Genomic DNA, 14,726 nt, shown 5'->3' on the forward strand with positions numbered 1-14,726 from the left:
GGCAGGAGGAGGAGTCAAGCTGACTCCTGATTGGTTAGAGCAATTAGAGGAGGAGTCGGTTGAGAGAGGGAAAGAGGCTGTGAGTTGTGACAGGGAGAGAAGTGTCTTGACATGAGACACAGAAGGATAGGATTTTAAGAGAGGAAGCTAAAATAGGGTTCTGACAGGAAAGAAAGCTAAAAAGTGAGCCTTAAGGTTAGGGAATAAGGTTGAGACAAAGGCTAGGGTTTTACTGTGTTGAGAGGACCAGTAAAAGAGAGTTTTGTCTTATTAAACTTAGGAGAAGTTTAAGATATCTTATTGCCCTGTGTGTGAGACAGACAGGAGTCTGTTCTCTAAGAGATACTGTTTCTAAGAATAGAACAGTGTGTTTAAGGAAACTCACAGTTTTAAAAGCTTTATGGTCAGTAGAACTAACTGTTTAATCCAACTAAGTCTCTACAACTGAATTACGCTTCTGTACCACTCATTCTATGAGTAGATATTTGTTCAAAGTTCAATAAACTTTTTCTAGTTCACTTTTAACTGGTGTCAGCTTCAGTTTGTCAAGCACTTTCAAGGTCCAGTCAGCAAGTTAAAAATCAATAGAAGAACCCAGGGCAAACACACCTTACCTACAACACATTCACACCTTTGGTTCCTCAGACCAATAAAGCTGAGGTGGTGGCGGCTAATACTACCAATAACATCAGTCATTTATAATACTTTATCATCCCTTGCTTTGGTGGCAGAGGTGGGATTGTTTGACCACCCTGCCCAAGTTGTGGCGCTTTAATTTTACTATACTGGTGGCAGCGGTGGGATTCTTTGTTCCCCCCTGCCCAGATATCGTTTGATCTTACGTTATAGTTGGAAACTAGGTAAGTGAGGTTTATATCTGTGGAATGTCCAGGATGGGAGAATGAACTCTTGTCTGCTTGGGGCAGGTGTGATGTTGCAATTGGCCACCTTGATTAGCATTTAATGGCCTTGCAGTTTCAAAGTCTAACTGATTGCTGCCTGGGGGAATCCTTTGTTGGGAGGTGTTAGCTGGCCCTGATTGATTTCCCCTGCTTTTGAGTGTTATTCTTTATTTACTGTTCTGATTTTAGTTTTTTTTTAATACTGGTAGCCAGATTTTGTTCATTTGCATGGTTTCCTCCTTTCTTTTGAAATTATCCACATAGATTTCAATGGTTTCTGTGCTGGCACGGTAGTGCCAGGAGATTTGAATTTTTTTTCTTGCACAGCTAGTTTGCATGAATCTATTTAAGCCATGCATTTTGCAATAAGGTAGCTTCTCTCAGGTTGCAATCATAGGGCCAACAACTTGGCATTCATCATTAGAATCTTTAGACCTGCCCCTTTTCCCAGGGTTTTGGAGGCAAAGGAGGACCTTTGTTCAGTCTCACTGTTTGAAGCCTAACAGCAGGACGTGTGGGATTCTCGTTCCCACCTGCACAAAAGCTTCACTTCTCACAGCTTTACTAGAGAGTAAAAGAAAAGTTCCACAACTCTGCTGGGGAAGTAAAGGAATTTCCACAGCTTTTGCTGGGGGAATACAACCAGCTTTTGCTGGGGGTTAAATAAATAGATCCACAGCTCTGCTGGGGAGTAAAGAAATAGTTCCTACAGCCTTCGTGGAGAAACTAAAGGACACCTTTCAGCTTGGCAGATCTACAGGAACTTTGCCTGGTAAGGGACCACTCAGGCTATCCATAAAGCAGCTTGGAGCTGGGAGTAGGGGCCTCACGCCAGCAAGGTAAAGAGAGATTACCCAGGGAGGAGTCAAAGGGTTTCCCTAAGGAAGAAAGGAACAGTTTACCACCAGTTGCCTGCCCCTTGTTGGCAGATTGAGGAAGCTACCAGTTTTCCAAGGTTATAAAGTGTTTGATTCATTTGTTTGAAGATTTAAGCCCAAATACAGAACTTTGTTGAACTTATCTTGAGCCTCACTAGAACTTTGTGTTGGGATATCTTAGGGGCCCTTCAGCTGAGGCACCCCGGCATCCCGTTGGGCATATGGAGAGCACGCTCTGTAAAAAGACATTATTTCAGGCCCAGCGTGCGACAGCACAACTTCTCTGTGTAGCCTGACATGATAGTTGCTAGAGTGGTCCAGCATTTCTATGTTCTCAAATAATATGCTGTGTTCAGGTTGGTCCATCAGGTGTTCTGCTATGGCTGACTGCTCTGGTTGAATTAGTCTGCAATGCCTTTCATGTTCCTCGATTTGTTTTGGGGTGTTGCATTTGGTGGCCCCTATCTAGACTTGTTTACAGCACCCAAACATGATTCAAGGAACATCCAAGGCACTGTAGACTAAGTTAACTTGAGAAGTTTAGTGCAAATGACTGTTGGAAATTGAGCTGAGGGAACTGAAATAAGTTAAGAACCATGATGGGAAGCAGAAGGAATACATAGAAATTGAGATTCTTTTAAAAATGTAGGTTGACAAGGGGATTAATCGAGATTGTCCCTAACAAATCAGGGCAGTTGGAGAGGACATGCAAAGTAAGAACCAGTGTAATAAGCAACATAATGAGCTAGGTTTTTTTTTTTTTTACAAAGCCATGTGTGACATCAGGTTATTTGTCAAAGATCAGAGCCGATTACTTTTAAGATAAAAATTTTCCAAGCTCTGCAGTTTTCTGTCAAATTATCCTCCAAACGCTTACATAAGCCTTCAAGGTCTGGGATTTCTGTGGTCATCATGTACTGAGCCAAGACAACATATCTGTATTTCTTTTTGTCTGCTTTTGACTAGTTCTGGTTTATCATGAAACTAAATGAAGCAGTCCAATACAGAGAAATCTCTTCTCCATTTCTCTGAACTATTCCACCTTCTCTGTGTTGCTAAACAAACTAGGTGAAAGAGGAGACGGCATTCATGTTGCCCATTAGGTGAAAAAGCATCTAAGGCTGTCACTGAAATGGGATGCACAGAACAATAATGGCTGAGGCTTTGCTAAAAGCGATTGGCAGTTGTGTGTATGTCTAGAATTCTAAATCAAAATTGACATATTAAATTAGGGTGTAACAACAACAACAAAAACAACAACAACAACAAAGCAACATAATAATAATAATAATAATAATAATAATAATAATAATAACGATAATAACTACACTTGACCTTAGCCAAAGGGCCGAGAAGCCCTTTGACAGAGTTTTGGAGCACAATACTCCTGACCTCACGATCACTAGGGGGGGGGGGGGGGGGAGTATGGATCATTGATGCTGCTATCCCTAGCGACAGTAGAATTGACGAGAAGCAACTGGAAAAGCTTACATGATACAAGGATTTAAAGACTGAATTGCGAAGACTCTGACACAAGCCTATAAAGGTGGTCCCAGTGGTGATGGGCACACTGGGTGCAGTGCCTAAAGACCTTGGCCTGCACTTAAAAACAATCAGCGCTTACAAATTACCGTCTGTCAGCTGCAAAAGTCAGATCTGCATTCATTACAGTGTTCCCTCACTTATTGCAGGTGTTATGTTGCAGGACCACCCGCGAAAAGTGAAAATCCACAAAGTAGGGATGCTATATATGTATATCGAGTTCCGAGGGTGAACAGAAGCGAGGAGAGATTTAAAGGTACCTCACACCTTTTTTTGCTACCTATCTCTGCTTTGCTTTGCAATCTCTCTTGATTGGCTGCTTCTCTCCCGAGGGGGGGGGGGTAAAACCCCCTTCCACACTCTATCATTGTCAGGAGGCGGGATTAGACTGTCACTTTGGGCAATGGCAACCATTCATAAACTGGAAGACAAAAACCCGCGAAACAGCGAGTCCATGAAAAGCGAACCACGAAGTAGCGACGGAACACTGTATTTGCCGATATATCACAAGGTCCTAGACACTTGGGAAGGTCCAATGTGTGATCAAGTACAAAAGCAAGCATAATGATCTTGTTTGATGTGTACCAATCTTGTTATGTATATAATAATAATAATAATAATAATAATAATAATAATAATAATAATAATAAAGCCAAACAGATCCAGAAGAGTGAAAACCAGAAGGAGAAAAGGAGTTCAAAAAGAGAATTTCTTTTTATGAACTGGCAGAAGAAAACTCTGGGAAATGTAGATCAGTTTTTCCACACTTGAGATAGAAGTGCAACACTAAAGCCAGTTCCAAACAATTGAAACCAGAGCACTAGGAAACTCTTCCTTTTCTCTGTATTGTTGAACCAGCTATGCAGACTCCTAGCCAACTGTCTGAATGCCTCTGCCATGAACTGAAGTGAATCTGGATCCCGTTTTTGGCCCATGAATACAACTGCTTTAAAAACTGTGGTTGTAACTGGGACTTTGAAATCAATCTGTGAGGCGTTTAGGGCTGGGCCTCAGCATTTACATAACCAACCCAGCAGCCAAGGATGAACTGAAAACCACCATTGGTGTATAAGGCACAGCAGTGGTCCTGGAAACTGGTCTAAAAGAACAGCACGAGAGAAATCAAGCCAGTCTTTGGGCATATACACTGCTTTTTCTGTCTCTCTCTCTCTCCTCCATTCTCTCTTTTTAAAGGCAAGGTTTGTCTTCTCAAGGATGTATCAGAAACTTTACTAAATAGAAAACTGAAAAATTTGGAGAAAGGGATGAGTTTGCCTATCCCCTCAAAGTTCCCATAACCTATCAGGAATCTCTCTCCACCCCAGCTGTCTGCCCCCAATTTCACATTTTGACCATACCCAGAGGTAGTCCCCTCCTGTGTCACATCAGAGACCAGTCCTTTGAAACTGAGAGAAAGAACTTATCTATCCAAACGAATCTCTCCCTATGAACCTTCCAGGAACTTGAGATCATTTGCGGAGGCCCTGCTCTTGATCCCACCTGCTTCACAAGCACATTTGGCAGGGACTAGAGACAGGGCCTTCTCTGTGGTGGCCCCTCTGCTGTGGAACTCCTTGCCTAGGGATATTAGATCAGCCCCCACCCTCCTGACCTTTCGAAAAAGAGTAAAAACCTGGCTCCTTGAGCAAGCATTTGGAACCACTGCATAACCAGAATAACTCAAATCGGAAAATGAACTAGGAACAACTAAGATGATGTAATGGTTGAGGATTTGAACAAGAAGACATAGTTTTTATAATTTTTATTATTCATTGCTTTTATGGTTTTTAAATGTATTGTGATTTTTTTTGCTTTTTACCGATGTATGTATTTTTATATATGGCATCTAATTGTTGCCGACTTGTACGCCGCTCTGAGTTACCTTCGGGCTGATATGGGCGGGATACAAATGTCGTAAGTAAGTAAATAAATAAATAAATAAATAAACTTGCAGCATAGGCTTTTATAGACTAAGTCTATCAGATGCATGGAGATGAGGAAGTAGGCTTATGTCTATGAAAACGTATGCCACATGCTCAAGCCCGTAGCCAGGATTTCGATTTGAGGGGGGGGGGGGCTGAGTTTGTTTCAGGGAGGCTGAGTTTGTTTTGCGGGGGGGCTGAGTCTGAGTAAAAGAGGGTCTACCCTAGCAAACCTTTTGTATCATTACCCCAATACTCCCATACATATGGGATATATTGAGAATGGTGATCAGATCATGATATGAATAAACATAACAGTTTAAATAATGCACCAGTAAGGGCTTTTTGCGAACCACCATGAGAATTTCGGGGGGGAGGGGCTGAAGCCCCTCAACCCCCCCCCCCCCGGCTACATGCCTGGCGACGTGCTCTTTTCTTCCGTCTCAAATGTGCTACAAGATCCCTTTGTATACTGTTATCCCAGACTATCATGGTCATGTCTTTGTAATCCAGTTGAGGAGATGTTTGTGAGTTCTTTTCTTGGCAGCATAGACACTGGCAAAGAATTGGGAAGCTTGCTCATTTGGGCATAGAGGTTGAGGCGTTGATGCTGGGGTTGTGGCCCTTGTGGTTTCTTCCAGCTCCTTGACTCCAGGGACCCTTCCACACAGCCCTATATCCCAGAATATCAAGGCAGAAAATCCCACAATATCTGCTTTGAACTGGTTTATCGGAGTCCACACTCAAAAACATTTAACCTACTGATGTCTTAATTAATGTTATTTTATTGGTATGTTTTTTTATTTTGAAATTTACCAGTAGCTGGTGCATTTCCCACCCTCGGCTTATACTCAAGTCAATACATTTTCCCAGTTTTAGTGGTAAAATTAGGTGTCTTGGTTTATATGCGGGTCGGCTTATACTCAAGTATATATGGGTAAGAGTATTTAAGGGACTACTTGGGGAATCGACAAATGATAGAGTTACCCATCCCTTTTTATAGGAAAGTGGAGTGCCTTAGCTCAAGAGCTGCTCTTTGCTAGAGAGCTACAGAAGCTCAAATTCAAGTGTGTGAGTTCTTTATTCAAACTGACATTTGATGGCTGTGGATAAGATAGTAGAGGGCAAGATGCAGTTTGAGCGTGGTTTCTGGGAGCTATTGCGATATTGTTTTGCTATTCACCCTGAAGCTTTGCTATAGGTTAAACAGCATAATATAAAGGAGGGAAGCAAAGACATTAGAGATGACTTCCCATGCACTTTCTTATTCATCTTGATGAAGTGTAGACTCATTGCATCAACATGTAACAGCCACTCATATATTCCACACGTGGATAGAGTGGCTAGATCAAACAGTTTAATATGAAATGTGATACATGATACATGTCTGTGCATAAGTTGTTCCCAAGGACAGCAATCTATGACTATGTAAGCAATGTTCTTACACTCGCAGCAACCAAGAGCTTCGATTCCAATTTAGGAATCTGGACTAACCACTACTCCCTTTGCCTCCACTTAAAAGAAGCAACACTTTTCATCCATAATGAAAGGCTCTCTCTCTCTCTCTCTCTCTCTCTCTCTCTCTCTCTCTCTCTATATATATATATATAAGCCTGTCCATGTGTGCAATGGAATTGTGTTCTTAAAAAATGTTCACAGAATTGCATCCTTAACAATATGCTGAGTTCTGTCCCACTGAAATTTAAGGAAGAGAAAATCTAATACTAAGTTCCACTAAGTTAGCGAAGACTTACAGCAGAAGGGAGTTTCAGAAAAACATCTATTTCTGTTTTATTGACTACTAGCTGTGCCCTGCCACACGTTGCTGTGGCCTATAATAAGAATTTTCAAAGTAGAAGTAGATATCTGAACTATTATGAAAGAGAGCTACCTACCTATTCCTTCCCCTCACCCTTTTCTTCCCCTTTCTTTTATTCCTTCTCTACCTCTTTTTTTCATTCCTTCTTTCGCTCTTTGGTTTCATCCTTCCTTCTCTCTTTTCTTCCTTTTCTCCCCCTTTCTCTACTTCTTCCTTTGTCTCCTTTCTTCCCTCCCTGTTTCCTTCCTTCTTTCATTTTTTATTTCCTTTTCTCCTTCCTTCTTTAACTTTTTCCTGCATTTCCCTCCCTTTTTCTTTCTACTTTCTCTTCTTCCTTTGGTACCTTTTTCTTTCCTTCCTTCTCTCCTTCCTTCCCTCCTTCCCTCCCTCCTTTTCTCTTTCCTTCCTTCCCTCCCCTTTTCCCTCCTTCATTCCTTCCCTTTTTCCCTCCCTCCTTTCTGCTCTCCTTCCTTCCTTTTGTTTTGTGGGGTTTTTTCCAGTGATGGTCACTCCTTGGATTGTGAGGAGTTTTGTTGCCAAATTTGGGGTCACTTGGACCTGTAGCACAAAGCATTTATATATAGAGAGAGATTCTAAAGCCTTTGACTGTGTGGATCATAATAAATCATGGCAAGTTCTTTGTGAGGTGGGCATACCAAATCACCTTTTCTCTCTCCTGAGGAATCTGTATAAGGAACAAGTAGCAACAGTAAGAACTGATCATGAAACAACAGAGTGGTTCAAGATTGGGAAAGGCAGGGTTGTATACTCTCACCCAACCTATTCAACTTGTATGCAGAACAAATCATGCAATGTTCAGGGCTTGATGAATGCAAGGCTGGGGTAAAAATTGCTGGAAGAAACATTAGCAACCTTAGATATGCAGATGATACCACTTTGATGGCCAAAAGCAAGGAGGACCTGAGGGGCCTTCTGATCAAGGTGAAAGAAGAAAGTGCAAAAGCTGGGTTGCAATTAAACATCAAAAAAACCAAGATTCTGACAACCAGATTGATTGATAACTGCTAAATAGAGGGAGAAAACATGGAGGCAGTGACAGACTTTGTATTTCTAGATGCAAATATGACTGCGGATGCAGACTGCAGCCAGGAAATCAGAAGACATTTACTTCTTAGGAGGAGAGCAATGACCAATCTCGATAAAACAGTGAAGAGTAGAGACATCACACTGGCAACAAAGAGCTGCTTAGTTAAAGGAATGGTATTCCCCGTAGTAACCTATAGATGTGAGTCCTGGACCATAAGGAAGGCTGAGCGAAGGAAGATAGATGCTTTTGAACTGTGGTGATGGAGGAAAATTCTGAGAGTGCCTTGGACTGCAAGAAGATGCAACCAGTCCACATTTCAGGAAATAAAGCCCGACTGCCCACTGGAGGGAAGGATATTAGAGGCAAAGATGAAGTACTTTAGCCACATAATGAGAAGACAGGAAAGCTTAGAGAAGACAATGATGCTTGGGAAAATGGAAGGAAAAAGGAAAAGGGGCCGACCAAGGGCAAGATGGATGGATGGTATTCTTGAAGTCACTAGCTTGACTCTAAAGGAGCTGGGGGTGGCCACGACCGACAGGGAGCGCTGGCGTGGGCTAGTCCATGAGGTATGAGTCTGGAACATGGCCATACAGCCTGGAAAACTCACAGCAACCAAGTGATTCCAGCCATAAAAGCCTTCGACAACAGAGTCAATGTCTCTTTAAAGGCCACCATAAGGCTGATGCGGCTCTGGATGAAAATGAGTTTGACACCCCTGGTCTAGGAGTTTGAATGTTTGACTATGACCCTGAAGACTGAAGATTGAATCTTTACTCAGCCATGGATGACCATAGCCACTCTCTCTCAGCCTCAGAAAAAGGAAATGGCATTAGCAAGCCTACACTGAGCTAATTTTGCCAAGTGATAAGAGTTGCCTTAGGGTCACCATAGGCTGGAAACAACTTGAAGGCTCACATCAACAATTGGTGTTTACATTTGCATCCCATGGGCTTTATTTCTTTAATTCATAATGACCAAGCAATTATACAATTGGGTTGCAGTGAATTTTCTGGGTTGTAATGCACAATTCAAGAGAGATATTGACAAGCTGGAATGTGTCCAGAGGAGGGCGACTAAAATGATCAAGGGTCTGGAGAACAAGCCCTATGAGGAGCAGCTTAAGGAGCTGGGCATGTTTAGCCTGAAGAAGAGAAGGCTGATAGCCATGTATAAATATGTGAGAGGAAGTCACAGGGAGGAGGGAGCAAGCTTGTTTTCTGCTTCCCCGGAGACTAGGACAATGGAATAATGGCTTCAACCTACAAGAGAGGAGATTCCATCTGAACATGAGGAAGAACTTCCTGACTGTGAGACCCGTTCAGCAGTGGAACTCTCTGCCCCGGAGTGTGGTGGAGGCTCCTTCTTTGGAAGCTTTTAAACAGAGGCTGGATGGCCATCTGTCAGGGGTGATTTGAATGCAATATTCCTGCTTCTTGGCAGGGGGTTGGACTGGATGGCCCATGAGGTCTCTTCCAACTCTTTGATTCTATGATTCTATGATTCTATGAATGCCGTTTTCCAGAAGCATTCCAGTTAAGAACAGCAGGCTACCAGTATTTTAAAAAAACTCTAAAATCAGGACAGTAAATAAAGAACAACACTCAAAACACAAAAAAATCCAGACAGGAAACAAATAGGGACAGCTAACACTTCCCAACAATGGATTCCCCCAGGGAGGAAGCAGCCAGGTTTTGAAGCTGCAAGGCTATTCAATGCTAATCAAGGTGGCCAATTTGCAACATTCACACTTGCCTCAAACAGAAAGGAGTTATAGAATGCTTAGTTTTCAACAGACATCACAATCTCTGAGGATGTAGATGTAGGCGAAATATCAGGAGATAATGTTTCTGGAACATATCCATATAGCCCGGAAAACTCACAGCAACCCAAAATATTAACTCATTTGCTGATCCAGAACCTGTGAACTAAGGGTGATTGAAAAGTAACAATTCATATTAAATATCTAGCCTATCTATACACAACCAAAATCAGTAAGACTTATTTCCGTGAAGACATGCATAACATTGGATTGCAAGATTGAGGTTATCTGTTTACTTCGAAGTGTAACTTCACAAGTCCTTAACAAGTTCTTTTCATGGACCTTCCCTCTGGGTTCTTTCTCTACAATTACACTCCAACCATACACACTGTATATATGTAATTGAACACAAATGGAACACTCTGTGCTTTAGTTTTTAAGGTGCCACTTGGCACAAGAACTGATTTTCTAGCAAACATGGAGAGGATGAGAGGCCATCGGTGAACTTGACTCATTCTGGGAAGAGCTCTGGATTGCATATAGAACTGAGGGGAGAAGGAAGCAGAGCAAGGATCAAAATCAACATTACTAAAGATGTTCTGTTTAGTTCCATGTGAGAGAAAAGCACACACACATGTACCAGTCTGGAGCAACAGGTGAAAACAGTTTGTCAAAAGTTTCTAGTAAGTCTCAACAGTGTAAAACCCATGTTTAAGGGTGCCTCTATTGATTTGCCTCCCCACCCTTTTACTAATATTTCTCCTGGCCTTACTGCTACAAAATACTCAAAACCACCTAAAGCAGGCATGGGCAAACTTGGGCCCTCCCTCCAGGTGTTTTGGACTCCAACTCCCACCATTCCTAACAGCCTCAAGCCTCTTCCTTTTCCCTCTCAGCACTTAAGCAGAAAGGAAGGGACCTGCGGCTGTTAGGAATGGTGGGAGTTGAAGTCCAAAACACCTGGAGGGAGGGCCCAAGTTTGCCTATGCCTGACGTAAAGGAATGACTCCTAAAGAAAAAAAAAATCAAGGATTTGGGGGGGGGGGGGGATAATAATAAGACCAAGGCCAAATTCGCCTCTATCACATTGAAAACAGATTTCTTAGGGGACACATTTTTGCACACTGAAACAAACCGGATTGTTAGTTGAGCTACTTTTGTAAAAAAAATGATTTTCTTGACTGGCATCTGCTTCATTGTATTGTCAAAGGCTTTCATGGCCGGAATCACTGGATTGTGGTGAGTTTTCCAGGGCTGTATGACCATGTTACAGAAGCATTCTCTCCTGACGTTTCACCTGCATCTATGGCAGGCATCCTCAGAGGTTGTGAGGTCCATTGAAAACTAGGAAAATGGGGTTTATATATCTGTGGAATGTCCAGGTGGGAGAAAGAACTCTTGTCTGTTGGAAGTAGGTGTGAATGTTTCAATTGGCCACCTTGATTAGCATTTAATGGCCTAGCAGTTTCAAAGTGTGACTTCTTACTGCCTGGGAGGTGATTAACTAGCCCTGATTGTTTTTTTGAAAATGGACAAAATATAGCTACCAGTATTTTAAAAAAATCCTATAAAATCGTAACAGTAAATAAAGAAAAACACCAGAAAATGAGAGAAATCCAGACAAGCAATTAGGGACAGCTAATCACCTCCCCACAAAGGATTCCCCCAGGCAGTAAGAAGCCAGAACTTGAAACTGCTAGGCCAATTACATGCTAATTAAGGTGGTAAATTGAAACATCCACACTTGCTTCAAACAGACAAGTGTTCTTTTTCCCACCCTGGACATTCCACAGATATATAAACCCAATTTTCCTAGTTTTCAATAGACCTTACAACCTCTGAGGATACCTGCCATAGATGCAGGCGAAACGTCAGGAGAGAATGCTTCTGGAATATGGCTGTACAGCCCGAAAAACATACAGCAACCCAGACCAGAGTTCTTTGTCCCATCCTGGACATTCCACAGATATACAAACCCCATTTTCCTAGTTTCCAACAAACCACACAATCTCTGAGCATGCCTGCCATAGATGCAGGCGAAACGGCAGGAGAGAATGCTTCTGGAACATGGCCATACGGCCCGGAAAACACAACAACCTATCTACTTCGTTGTTTTGTCTACAACAGAGGACAAGGGCTCCTCCTCGAGAACTACATCAGAAGCGTGTCTTCCAAGGCGCAATCCTTCTCTTGAGCTGTCAAAAGCTCCACGTCTCGCCTCTCTCTCTCTCTCTTTCTCTCCCTTAATATACACAGTTGGGAAAGTCTGTCTAAACGAGCCATTCGAGGAACCAAGGCTTGGACAACCTCTCCTCCTCGCTCTTTCCTTCCTCCCAACTTCCCTTGGTCCGAGGAAGCGGATCCCGTCCTCCGCATTAACTTTGCAGCCTCCCGAAACTTCCTCGAAGTTGGCCAGCAACAGGCGCTTGCCTGCCTTTCCCTCCTTTCCCGTCCTGTTGGAGCACAAACACAACGTTGACTTATCCACACAAGCACCTCGCCTTGTCTCCTACCAAGGGACGCAGACCCCTGAAACACAAACAAGGCCCCCACCCCCCAAAAGTGGAGTTTCCGAGAGCCTGCCTGGGCGCAAAGCTCTCCAACTAACTCCCCACTAGCTCTCCAAAGCTGGGCTTTGAGGAAGACGGGGCCCGAGGGGCTGGAGGGGGAGAGAGGAGCCTCTACGAAACTGGGGCTCGGTGGGGAAAGGGGGGAAAGAGGCCCCGTCCGTGCGCCTTACCTGCTTCTCTTTCCAAGCGGGTCTGGAGCCAAGCTCTCTCCGTCTTCTTGTTGTGGGCGCTGCGCTCTGGCCGCCGGGCATGAACTCTGGGACAAACAGCGACGCCCCGCTTGGGAGCCCCCTCCCCGCCTCCCCCGCGGGGCTTTGGGCCGCCTTGGCCCCAGTGGGTGTGGGGCTTCCTCCTCACTTGCCGCCTCGCCAGCCCCCGAGCCCGCCCGGCCCTCCTCCTCCTCCTCCTCCTCCGCCTCCTGCCCTCCGTTCCTGTGCCATGGCTGGAGAGCAGACAGCTGCGCCTGGCTCGCCTCTTCGGACGCGTCAGTCTCCCGGAGGGAAAGGAGGAGGAGGGAAAGGAGGAGGAGAAGAGGGGGGGGGGGGCACAGGCAGAGGCAGAGCCTGGCTTGGAAACAGGGGAGGCCCCGGGGCTCCCTTGAAGAAGAGAGGCGGCAGGGAAAGGCTGCCTGGCTTTGGCCCCAGGCAAGGAGATGGACGGGTGGGGAGGAAGCCCAGCTCGGATTGCTGCCCAGTTTAAGGCCAGAGCTGGGCATTCCTGCCTGTCACTTTCTCCCCAGGATCATATATATATGCCCAAACTTTTCGCCTTAAAAGAAGTGAGATATATCTTCTTTTAGGGCAAAAACTTTGGGTATATATATGATCCAGGGGACCCACCGGGGGCTCCAAAATATATAAAATCCTGCCTGTCACTTTCCCCCCTGGATCATGTATATATACCCAAAGTTTTCTCCCTAAAAGAAGTAATTTATTCTCCTAGGTTGGCAGAAGCTGGGGCTAACAGAGGGAGCTCACGCCACTCCCAGGATTCAAACCTGCGACCTTTTGGCCACTAAGTGCAGCAGCTCAGTGCTTTAACCCACTATGTCACCGCCCCCCCCCCCCCAAATATATATATTCCTGCATGTCGCTTCCCCGCTCCACCTGGATGTTATATATATACCGAAAGTTTTCACCCTAAAAGAATATATATATATATATATATATATATATATATATATATCTATCTCTTTGGGTATATATATATATGATCCAGGGGACCCACCAGGGGCTCTCTCTCTCTCTCTCTCTCTATATATATATATATATTCCTGCATGTCACTTCCCCCCATCATACATACATATATATATATATATATATATATATATATATCTCCAAAGTTTTTGCCCTAAAATAAGTGATATCACTTCTTTTAGGGTGAAAACTTTGGGTATATATATGATCCAGGGGACCCACCGAGGGCTCCAATATATATGCATGTCACTTTTCCCCCTGGTTCATATATATACCCAAAGTTTTCACCCTAAAATAAGTGATATTTATCGCTTCTTTTAGGGTGAAAACTTTGTGTCTATATATGATCCAGGGGGAAAAGTTACATGCAGGAATATATATAGGAACACCCCCCCCCCTCCGTGTCACAGTGGGTTAAAGCACTGAGCTGCTGAACTTGCTGACCAAAAGGTCACAGGTTTGAATCCGGGAAGTGGCATGAGCTCCTGCTGTCAGCCCCAGTTCTGCCAACCTAGCAGTTCAAAAACATGCAAATGTGAGTAGATCAATAGGTACCACTCCAGCAGGAAGGTAACAGCACTCCATGAAGTCACACTGGCTACATGTCTTCATAGATCTAGAACATTAAGATCGTCTGGGGAGGCCCTGCGTCACAGGTGCGCTTGGCGGGGACGAGAGACAGGGCCTTCTCAGTGGTGGCCCCTCGGCTATGGAATGCCCTGCCAGCAGACATCAGACAGGCACCTTCGTTGCTGGCATTTCGGAGAATGGTCAAGACCTGGCTTTACGAACAAGCGTTTGGCTAGGCAATGCAACTAATTAAGGAAGACGGTAACTGAACATAGGAACGGCACAATGACTTTGAGAATGGATCTGACTTTAACGGAGGCGTTATATATGTTGTTTGTTGATTTGTCTTGTCTGATGTTAATTGTTGTGGAGCGACGTTGTCGTCCCGGTTGTTGTATTGCTGCGTTTTAATTGCACTGTAAACCGCATTGAGTCGCCTGTCAAGGCTGAAAAATGCGGTATAAAAGTGAAGCAAATAAATAAATAAATAAATAAATAAATAAATAAATAGGTGTC

The 14,726-nt window shown here is 43.8% G+C and overlaps 1 protein-coding gene across 3 annotated transcripts in view; it reads right to left on the bottom strand.

Annotated features, from left to right (window-relative positions):
• GHR (growth hormone receptor) overlaps positions 1–13,096 on the bottom strand; it is a 186,500-nt gene extending 173,404 nt beyond the window's left edge. For 2 of the 3 annotated variants that reach the window (XM_067464621.1, XM_067464622.1), the window contains exon 1: positions 12,614–12,829. The gene's annotated coding sequence lies outside the window, so the exon portion shown is untranslated. Of the gene's footprint in view, positions 1–12,613 lie in introns of all 3 variants that reach the window. The other variant, XM_067464624.1, reaches the window with a different exon arrangement.
• Positions 13,097–14,726: the final 1,630 nt, after the last annotated feature.

The sequence above is a fragment of the Anolis sagrei genome, chromosome 2, assembly GCF_037176765.1.
Source record: "Anolis sagrei isolate rAnoSag1 chromosome 2, rAnoSag1.mat, whole genome shotgun sequence".
NCBI classification, from domain to species: Eukaryota; Metazoa; Chordata; class Lepidosauria; order Squamata; family Dactyloidae; genus Anolis; species Anolis sagrei.